Raw genomic sequence first — 10517 nt, forward strand, 5'->3', positions numbered from 1 at the left:
CAAATAGCCAAGGAAATATCCCCACTCTATTTATTTCGGGTGAAGAAATAAATTATAACATGATTTAATTGGGTTAAATTCAAAAGAAGGGGGTCAATAATGCACCAATTAAATCAAAGGAAAAAGAATAATTCATTCTCCTATTTTTAAATGGGAAATTTTCAAAACTCCCAAGGATAAAAGAATGGAGTTCGAATTTCATGTAGTGCAATTTAGGGATCTTTTGGTTTGGATTTAATTTGAATAAATGTCCCAAAACAATTAATTAAATCCACGAAATGAAATATTATCTCAATAATTAGGGAGGGCCGAAACTTTCAATGAATTGACTCGAAAAGGATAAATGCATGATCCTATTAATTATTTCCCCGCATTGGAAACAAATATAAAATCTCAAGCTCATCATTCCACATTAACCACGACAATTTATTTCACGCAAAATACTTAATCACATAGAAATAAAAGTTTCATAATTCCAAGAATTCAAAAAAAATTCAAATAACATATAAGAAGAGTCACAGAAGTTTGGGATGTTACAGATCATATTTGTTTTGATCCTAACTTAATGCAGGTGACAAGACGGTTACATGATAGTGAAATCGAAGTCCAGCTGGGCGACGCTACCAAAGTGGCGGCCGTTGCAGTTGGAGACATTTATTTGCGTTTTAGTAGTGATAGATTTTTGATTTTGAAGAATGTTTTGTTGATACCTTCTTTTAGAAGAAATTTAATTTCAGTTTCTAAATTAGTTTTTGATGGATATTCAATTTCTTTTAATGACAATTGTGTTATTAAGAAAGATGGTTCTTATATCTGTCGTGGTATCATGGAAAACAATCTGTACACAATCACTTCTACACAGTTTAATAATCGCAAATCAGAACTCAATACAACATCGAAAATTTCAAAGAAACGAAAGGAACCTTCAAGTTCAATGAACGAAACGTGCTTATGGCACCTTAGACTTGGTCATGCCAATGAAAGGAGGATCCATTCTCTTGTTAAACAAGACCTTATTAAAGGTCTAGAGGAGGAACCTTTTCATAAGTGTGAGTCATGCTTAGAAGGTAAGATGACCAAGAGGCCTTTTCAGGCTAAGGGCAATAGGGCCAAGGAAGTACTTGAGCTCGTTCATTCCGATGTATGTGGACCAATGTCTACAGAGGCAAGGGGTGGTTTTTGATACTTCATCACTTTTATTGATGACATCTCGAAAATTGGATATGTCTATTTGATGCGTCACAAGTCAGAGTCTTTTGACAAGTTTAAAGACTTTAAGACTCTTGTGGAGAAGTATCATGGAAAGAATATCAAATGCCTACGATCTGATCGTGGAGGCGAATACCTCAGTGCCGAATTTTTGGACTACTTATCGGTGTCGGGAATTGAATCCCAACTGACTGCGCCGGGCACACCCCAGCAGAACGGCGTGGCTGAAAGAAGGAACAGGACCTTGTTAAACATAGTTCGATCGATGATGAGCTATGCACGTCTGCCTATTTCGTTTTGGGGACATGCATTACTTTCCGCAAGCCATATTTTAGACAATTTACCATCGAAATCCGTACCCACTACTCCTTATGAGTTGTGGACTGGGCGTAAGCCCAATCTAGCACATCTCAAGATTTGGGGTTACCCGGCTCATGTATTGGAAAAGGATCCAACTAAGCTAGGATCAAGGACGGAGGTATGTTTGTTTATAGGATACCCCAAAGGCACGAAAGGTTATGAATTCTTTAGTCTTCGAGACAAGAAAGTCATTGTGAATACTCACGCGACATTCTTAGAGGAAGACTATGTAATGAATCATAAGCCCAACAGTGAAGTGGCTCTCGATGAGCTGACTTCTGTCACAAGTTCCATTAACCAAGAACAAGTACCAAGTGTACAATCAATTCCCGAAACTTCAACTTCTACTCAAAATATTGTAGTGTCGCGCCGCAGTGGGAGGGTCTCGCATGAGCCCGACAGGTACATTGGTTTGGGGGAATCTATGGATCACTCCTCGGACAGCAATGTATTAGATCCCTAAAACTTTGCGGAGGCGCTGGCAGATGTCGATCATTGCGAATGGGTGAAAGCAATGGATTCGGAACTACAATCTATGATAGACAAAGACGTCTACAATTTGTCCGTCCTACCCGAAGGCTGTACTGCTATTGGGAGCAAGTGGATATATAAACGTAAACGTGGACCCGATGGACGAGTTAAAGTCTTTAAGGCAAGACTAGTGGCCAAGGGGTATACCCAAAAGGAAGGCGTCGATCATGACGAGACCTTCTCCCTAGTGGTCATGCTCAAATCGATCCGGATACTATTGTCTATTGCAGCTTATATGGATTGGGATGTATGGCAGATGGACGTTAAGACTACGTTTCTAAACGGCGGTCTTGAGGAGACCATCTACATGGAACAACCCGAAGGAAATGCCATAAAGGGCAAAGAACACATGGTTTGGAAACTTAAGAAGGCCATTTATGGCCTCAAGCAAGCATCTAGTTCGTGGAACCAATGTTTCGATCAAAATGTTCACAAGTTTGGATTCGAAAAGTGCCCAAGTGAAAGCTGTGTGTATAAGAAAGTTGATAAGGGGAACGTGGTGTTCTTAGTTTTATATGTAGATGACATTCTTCTAATTGGAAACAATAAAAAGATGTTGTCATCAGTACGAACTTGGTTGTCGAACCAGTTCGAGATGAAGGATATGGGAGACGCGGGACACATCCTTGGGATCAAGGTTCTTCGGAATTGAGAAAAGAAGATGTTGTGCTTATCTCAAGAACCTTACATCGACACAGTACTTAGTCGTTTTAGCATGCAGGACGCCAAGAAAGGTTTCTTACCTTTTAGACATGGCATCCATTTATCTCAAGAGATGTGCCCTAAAACGCCATCTGAGATACAGGAAATGAGAAGGATTCCATATGCTTCGGCAGTTGGAAGTCTCATGTATGCTATGCTTTGTACTAGACCTGATATTTATTTTGCTGTTGGCATGGTGGCAAGATATCAGTCGAATCCGGGCCAAGGACATTGGACTACCGTAAAGAACATACTCAAGTACCTTAAACGAACTAAGGACTATGCTCTAGTTTACAATGCAGTCAAGCTCTGTCCTTTGGGATATACTCACTCAGACTTTTAAGCTGATAAGGACTCGAGAAAATCTACTTCAGGATATGTGTTCACCTTAGGAGGTGGAGCCGTAATTTAGAAGAGTGTGAAGCAGAAATGCATCGCGGACACGACCATGGAAGCCGAGTATGTGGCCGCTTCGGAGGCTGCAAAAGAGGCTGTATGGTTCAAGAACTTCCTTATGAATTTAGGTGTGGTTTTAAATCTACCCAAGAGCATCACCATTTATTGTGACAATTCTGGTGCTGTGGCAAACTCGAAAGAACCAAGAGCTCACAAAGCGAGCAAACACATAGAGCGGAAGTATCATATCATTAGAGATATAGTGCAGAGAGGAGACATACAAGTGGTCAAGATTACGTCAGAGAACAACCTGACAGATCCTTTTACAAAGGCTTTGGTGGTGAAACCATTCGAATGCCACGTTGAAGGGATGTGAGTTCGACTCATTCAAGACCTCAACTCGCTTTTAGTATAAGTGGGAGAAATTTAGACGTGTGAACAATTTTTTTGTATACTCGAAAGCTGTTTTGAGTATAAGTGGGAGATTGTTAGGGTTTTGTATACTATAAATCACCTTTCGAGTGATTGGATACTGTAAAACGCTACTTGTTATTTTTCAATGAATAAAACAGATTATTTTTGTCATAATGTTGTTATGTTTTATATTTAATGGTTGTTTATTGCATATTTAAATGTATAAGAACGTAACAAATTCTAAGTCTTTGTTCTAGTAGACCGGTTGTGGGCGTAGTCCACTTTAAGGTAACACGGTCAGTTCTGAACAAAGAAAAAGAAGAATTTCACAACCCAGATAGGCCTAGACTACCTATCGTGAAAGGTTGCAATGTCAGTCCGATTATTTCTAAGCCCTATTGAAATAAGATGACGTTGGTGTGGTATAGCACTGAATGGATCTAACAGCAAGACGAGTCTTTATGCTATCTACTGAAAGACGAGGTCTTGATAATAATTTCTTAATCAATGTACGTTAGCATTGAGCATAGGATATTGAGTATTTACTACTTTTACTTACCAAAGGTGCGGGTTTTTCGTAACCCAACGATCCAGGTATATTGGGTAGTGGTGATCATTATCTAGCGGTGCTAGGATTGCTTTTACGTTGAATCGTGCGCGAGGAGAGTCTCGTTTGATAACATCAACAAGAGGAGCTCGAAACAAGGTTTTATTATTCGGAACCTAGCTAGTTGGAGTTTGATTACTCTATGAATAATAAATAAGAGTTTCTTGCTAAGTCCACTCTTGGAGATTAAATATGTTGATTAATTAAGTCCATAGCAGACATTAATTAATTAATGGATGTTTCTATCTTAAGTGCGGGAAATTAATTGAACGCAAATAAAGGAAACCCGTAATACTTGTAATTTCGGATTTGGAAAGGCAGTGCAATATTACTTCTGTAGTGGCGGCTAGTAATATTCCAATATAAGCTTATATAAAATTGTGGGTTCAATTTAATTAGTAAAAATCTAATTGGGCGAGGTCTGATCCAATTCTTCCTTAGATCCCTGACTGGACCCAATTCGTAACTTAACATAAATAGGAGAATAAAGGAGACAGAAAACACTTTTTTTTACAAAAAAATTTCATCCCCCTCTAGAGAGAGAGAGTTCGAAATTTGTGCCTCCTCCGTGAGCAGTTTATGTCTTCCATTATTCGAGTCCTAGTACGTTGGTGAGATTTGCCCACACAAATATCAGCGTATAGTCCGGGACACCAGTTAGAAGATCCGAGGTCTTGTATTGAAGATCTTCACGTGGAGACGGAGCAAGCCATCATCGATTCTTGATTGAATCAACGAGGTAAATTGGCTAATTCTGTAGTAAGCATGTTTTAGGGATTTTATATGCTAAAGCATGTTTTAATTCAAGTTATGAGCATGATACATGTGATAATTGCGCAAATAGAATTTGTCTGAATAATCTACTAAATAGATCAAATTCATGTGATCGGATATTTACACACGCTTCCGCTGCCAACCCCTTCAGGAAAGAGTCAAATCCTAATTAAAATAGGATATGGAGAGATTTAATTGGATTTTTAATTCAAGGAAGGAAATAAGTAAGGTACCAATTAAATCTACGAAATAATTTATTCTTCTAATTAATAGGAGATTTCGAAAGACCAAGAAATGGACAAGGGGTCGGAAATTATGTAGAATAACATAGGGATAATTTGGTTTGGATTTAATTTGGATAATTATCCTAATATAATTAATTAAATCCAAGAAAGAAAATACTATTTCAAATAATTAGGAGGGCCGAAAAATATCAAATAAAATGGCTAGAAAAATATATGCAAGATCCCATTTAATTTAATTCACACATTGGAACATAATTCGTATTATTCCACATAACTCACAACAACTAATTCCACATAATTAACTCAATCACATAGAAAATCAATTTCCATAAAAGAACTTCCCATTCAACATCCACATTAATAAAAACAAAAGTCGCAAATTTTTCGGTGTGCTACAATATATATCCCCTCAAGCATCATTGTTAGGATCCTCTTTTTGCAATATATTTTCCAGAGATTAAAAGTTAGAGTACTTCATCGTGCAAGGAGTTGAAGAAGGATTTAAGATCATCAAGGCTACAAGGATTCAACCTTTGGGTTTTATTTGCTTTAGTTTGATGTTTTCATTATCTTCCCTTCAATCTATGTTTTTAGATTATTCTATCATGTGTAACTAAATTCATAGGATTCTAGGGATGTGTTAGTAACGACTTTGGTAATACAATTCTTTTTTCTATTTAATATCTGTTTGTTCTTACTTTGTTTCTTCCTTAAGTTGTTGGATAATGCTTCATGTTTGAGTGACACATTCTGTGATAAATTAATATAACTTGCTACATAATCGTTAGAGGAGGTTGGCTAGTTAAGTCCACTTAATAGACACTACAATTAGCTTCCTTTAAAACGACACTGTTAATTGAGAGTGATGACTTTTTAAGGGTCTTAGGAGCCTTTAGTAGTTACGTATTTAGGATTGACAACCCTGAAGTTTGTAACCAACGTTTGCATCGCATGAGCATAAACTAGGTGACTCGTTCTATCAAAGTAAGAATTGTGCTAGGGTATTGTAGTTGGAATTTGTATAACCATAACTGTGAACGCACATCCCTGGAATTTATTATCTCTATACTTTTATCTCCATATTTTATTTGCAATTAGTTTTTTATTGCTTTCACATTCTTCTTTGTTTTCAAAATTCACAAATCTTTCGGTTTTCTAAATAGTAATTGAGTTTTAGTAGAGGATAGACAGTCTGTGTCTGCTTTCCCCATGATCGATATCCGGTACTAACCTTTAGTTATACCATTCCTTCTATTTATAGTGTTAATAAAAAGTGCATCAAGTTTTTGGCGCCGTTGCTGGGGATTACATTCAGTTTGTGATTGATATCTTCAAACGGACAATTTTATTACTTTGGATTTTAATTGCTTTCTGTTTTTAATTTTAGTTTAATTGGTCGATCTCGAACTTGAGAGGACTCGAAGGAAAATAAGAACTGGGCAAGGATCAATGGCAGAAAAAACAGAGCTAGAGAGGCTTCAAACCATGGTAAAGTTGTTGATGGATGAGAGAGAAGCGGAAAAGGCTGCCTGCGAGGCGCAAGAAAAGAAGGATAAGGAGATAATGCCCGTGATGCACATGTTCAATCACGGGAATATGATTACTTTTCCCGAAGGCCCTCGCATTGATGCTAACAATTTTGAGCTGCGAATGACCCTTATACAATGGGTTGTGTAGTTTCCTTTTGTAGGCAGGGCCACAGAAGATCCCAACCGCCAACTCTCGAAGTTTGTGGAAATCGCCAACACTCTGAAATTAAATGGTGTCGACGACGATGCCATAAGGGTAAGACTCTTCCCCTTTTCTTTAATTGATTCTACTAAAGAGTGGTTTGAGTGTGTTCCCACAGAACAAGTCTCCACATGGAAAGATATAGTGGCTGCCTTCCTCGACAAATACTACCCGCCAGGCACGATTTTAAAGCTCAAGAATGAGATCTTCCAGCTCATGCAAGGCCCCGACGAGCCCCTCTATGAGGCGTTTGCTCATTTCAAAGGCCTCCTTCGCAAGTGCCCCAACCACGGTTTCACCGTGGATCATCGGGTAGGAATCCTTTATAATGGATTTAATGAAAAAATATGTGTTATGTTGGATTCAGGGGCAAATGGGGGATTCTTGCAGAAGAGCGGGTCGGATGCCATGGCAGCGATTAAGGAGTTCGCCACCAAGAGCAGGGAGTGGTCGAAAGAAAGGCACAACTCAAGAAGAATGACAGCCATAGAGGGGCCGAAGAGAGTTCTTTCGCTAAAGAATTAGCCTAGCTTAGAGTTCGGGTTGGCCAAATGGATTTTCCTACATAATGTATCACAACCTAATGTAAGCAGATAATTTACCCTTATGAAGCATATAATGTAACCAATGTATTAATCTCACAGACATACTACAACACCAAAAAATGTAACACATTAGTAAAAATAATGTAAACATTTGCCTAAACAATGTATCACATCCAAATGTAAGCAAATAAATATTTCTTCACGCATTTCTTGCGGCAACCAATGCACTAATGCAATAGGAATGTCATCGTCGAAGTCGTCATCTTAATCAACTCTGGTCCTGTTTGTACCTATTCAGAAAACTTTACATTGATTAGTTATAATGTTACATTATTAGTAAACACATGATTACATTACTATCAATAACAAACTATAATGTAACACATCATTGTGAAATAATGTAAATATCAACTACAATGATGTGTAAAGGCGTAATATAAGCTTATTTACTGTACCAAATAGGGAACATATAATGTAACTGAACAAATTTATTAATGTAACATACCATAATCTAACACACAATAATGTAGCTCATCAGTTTGAAATAATGTATCAAATCCTGCTGTAAGCAAATACAAAACCCTTAAGAAGCATACAATGAAAATCAATAAGCATAGTAATGTAACAAAGCAAACAACAACATACAATAATGTAGCAGATAAATAAACAATAATGTAAATATATGCCTAAATAATGTATCATAGTCTACTGTACGCAGATAATGTGCCCTTATGAAGCATATAATGTACCACAAGATAATGTAGCAAACCAGTGAAAATAATGTACAAATCAGTTTCAATCATGTATAAAAGTGTGTTGTAACATATAGTTCACTCACATGTCTTTTGACTTGTTTGGATATAGGAAGGGCGTCCTTTTTTTACCATTTTCGGTATTGAGCATAAAAACACAATTGCTCAATACAAAATGACCAAATTTATGCTATCAAGAATCAATTTTTACAATGAGGGAGATGAAGCACAAACGATTTAGTCTAATGAATAGAAACAGTAACCCAATGAACACAAACCCAGAAAATTAGAATCTATAATTAACATAAAACTGAAATATAAGTAATGAACAGAAACACAATCAACTGGAATCCATAATCACCAAAAACCAAAACAATCACTAATGAACAGAAAACCTTTGCAAAAGCCAAACAATTTATGGTCAATAATTACCTGCAAATCGTGAGTTATTAATCCCCGCTGCTGAAATCACCGAAATTGATCGTCTAATGACGAAAAGTTGTCATACGTTGGATTAATGTACAATTTTTGTCTTGTTGAATTTGAAAAACAAGCATGAATTCAGTTTCACGGTGAGATTTGTGGGCGTCTACGGTTTGGGGCAGGGTTGAGGAAGAGAGGTTGAATGAGAGTTGAATTGACGGAGAGAGAGGAGAGAGATTGGGTTGTGAAATCATCGATGAAATTAATTCAGTTGAAATCTCTGAACTGCAGTTTCAAAACTGCTACACAGTATTGTGCGATACCAATTTTACCTCGATAATGTAACAAATTGGCCGAATAATGTAGCTCGGATATTTTAAATCATATCCACCCAATCTATATATCCTATGGCTGTGATTTTTTCGTGTATAACACTAAATGGGTGTAAAGAACTTAATGCTCCCCTATATATAGGGTAGTGATAAAATGCAAACTTTAAATATTGTACAAACTCCAAACTATGATCTGGACCGTTAAAAAATGTCAATAGATGATAAAATATCATCAACAGAAAATGTCAACACAGTTTCAATAATTTTTCAACACAATATCAACCATTGACATTGTGTTGACATTTTCTGTTGATGATATTTTATCATCTGTTGACATTTTTTAAGGGTCCACATCATAGTTTAGAGTTTGGATAATATTTAGAGTTTGCATTTGAACATATATATATATATATATATATATATAGAGAGAGAGAGAGAGAGAGTCCATTATTCACAAATCTAGTCTTAAAGACCGAACTAGAGACCAAATTAGGGCCCTTAGATCTAGTTTTTAATGGATGAGATGAGATGATGTAGTGAAAATTTTTGTATTCATTAGGTAGCCAAATTGCTTCATTCTAGTAGTTAATTACTTCATTTCAGTAGATTATTACTTCATTCCACTTTGAATTTGAATTTGTTTAACTTTTTTACAAAATTTCCGTCATTGCGGTCACTAAACCTAACGCTCCTCCCGCTCCTATGGAAGATGTCAACTACGTGCAACAAGGAGGCGGTCCCAACAGGGGTTACAACAACAATTATCGCCCTAACCAGGGGGCGGTAATTTCAATAATTATAATGGGAACCGTCCTCGTCCTAACCTTTCGTACTCTAATAATACTTTCTTGAAACCCCCCGCAAGATTTAATGTGAGCAAAGGTGGAGTAGTTGAGCCCGTACGCTTTCCTGAAGGAATTTTGCCGATATTGTGATATCCAGCCTGTACGGCTGGATCTACGTCTGAAGATTATAGGCTAAAGGCAATCCCTTTCGTTTTGAAGGGCGAAGCTGGAGTATGGCCGTCGAGGCTGCCAGAAGGGTCCATCAAAACATGGGCCGAGTTTCGAATGATCTTCCTAGATCGTTTCTTCCCCGCGTAAAAAATGAGTGCCCTGAAAAGGGAAATCACAGAAGCCAGACATGAGTACGATGAGCCCCTCGGCCAGTATTGGGATAGATTCCAAGGGCTGCATCAAGCATGCCCCAACCACAAGCTAGGGGAGCGGGAGACCTATTCGATCTTCTATGGTGGACTAACAGTCGACAGCAAGAACGACCTAAACCTCACAGCTCAAGGGGATTTCTCGAAAACCCCATTTAGCCAAGCAAAAAATATACTGGAGAGTCTGATCGAGGCCAAATGGAGAGGGGCAGTGCACGTAGGAGAGGCGCGCATTTATGAAAAGTTGGAGGCTCAATTTGAGCAAATGGAGAAAAAGCTGCTTGAGGCAGTGGAGAAAGCCAGACCGCCTCTACCACCTGCATCGAAAGAG

The sequence above is a fragment of the Salvia splendens genome, chromosome 9 (assembly GCF_004379255.2).
Source record: "Salvia splendens isolate huo1 chromosome 9, SspV2, whole genome shotgun sequence".
Lineage (NCBI taxonomy): Eukaryota > Viridiplantae > Streptophyta > Magnoliopsida > Lamiales > Lamiaceae > Salvia > Salvia splendens.